Source organism: Marmota monax, unplaced genomic scaffold (genome assembly GCF_021218885.2).
Source record: "Marmota monax isolate L192 unplaced genomic scaffold, Marmota_monax_Labrador192_F-V1.1 WCK01_AAM20220418_F8-fsc00020, whole genome shotgun sequence".
In the NCBI taxonomy this organism is placed as follows: domain Eukaryota; kingdom Metazoa; phylum Chordata; class Mammalia; order Rodentia; family Sciuridae; genus Marmota; species Marmota monax.
The window spans coordinates 14,048,813-14,049,700 of NW_026692912.1; positions in this window are offsets into that span (position 1 = coordinate 14,048,813).

Genomic DNA, 888 nt, shown 5'->3' on the forward strand with positions numbered 1-888 from the left:
CCAGTGTGATTCCTCTTCGTACTTGGCACTAGCCCAGTGCTGGATGTAGAGAATGGGCTCAGGAATTGTTGGGCTAAAAGGAGCCTTATGATATTGACAGCCATTGTTCTAAGAGTTTTACATTCATAATACATTTATTCCTCCAAGATAAGGCTATCATTTATGCTTGAAAGAAGAGGAACTGAGCCTTTGAGAAGTTTGTCCAACACCTGCCTAAGTCCAAAGCCCAGGTTCTTCTCTGTACTCTGCAGTCCATTAATGTGGCCTCTATGCATTGCACATGAACACATACTGAAAGGCTAAACAGACACACATCAAATTTAACACTCCCATAGAGCAACCTTTAAGAAATGGGAAGTTCAGAGAGGAAGAAAATACAATAATATGCTAGATGTTGTTTATAAAAACAGCTTCTCCCAGATTGCAATAAAACACAGAGACATTCACTTTCTGGTTCCATTGAAATAGCAATGCTGACATGGTCATCCTGCCAGAGCCTATCAGATGTGGCTAAATGCAAAGGTTTGGCATCCTTTGCAGACAACTATAGGACTATTGGGGCCTTTATTAACCATGTCTGCCCAGCCAAGAACGCTGATAGACAAATCATAGAAAGGGAAATACAAATGACTAAGAAACATGAAATTTTATTCAGCTAAAGTAATCAAAGAATTGAAAATCAAGACAATTAGTTGCTATTTTTTGAACCTACTGATTCTCATGAAATCAGAAGTTTTAAAAACTTGTAATACTTGCTACTGGCCAGGATTTGTCTCTCACTATTGATAGGAATTTAAATGTTGATAGAATATAACCTTTCTAGGAAGCCTTAAAATTGTTCATACGCCTCTCCCACCCCCAGTGCTGGAAACTGAACTCCAGAGCCTT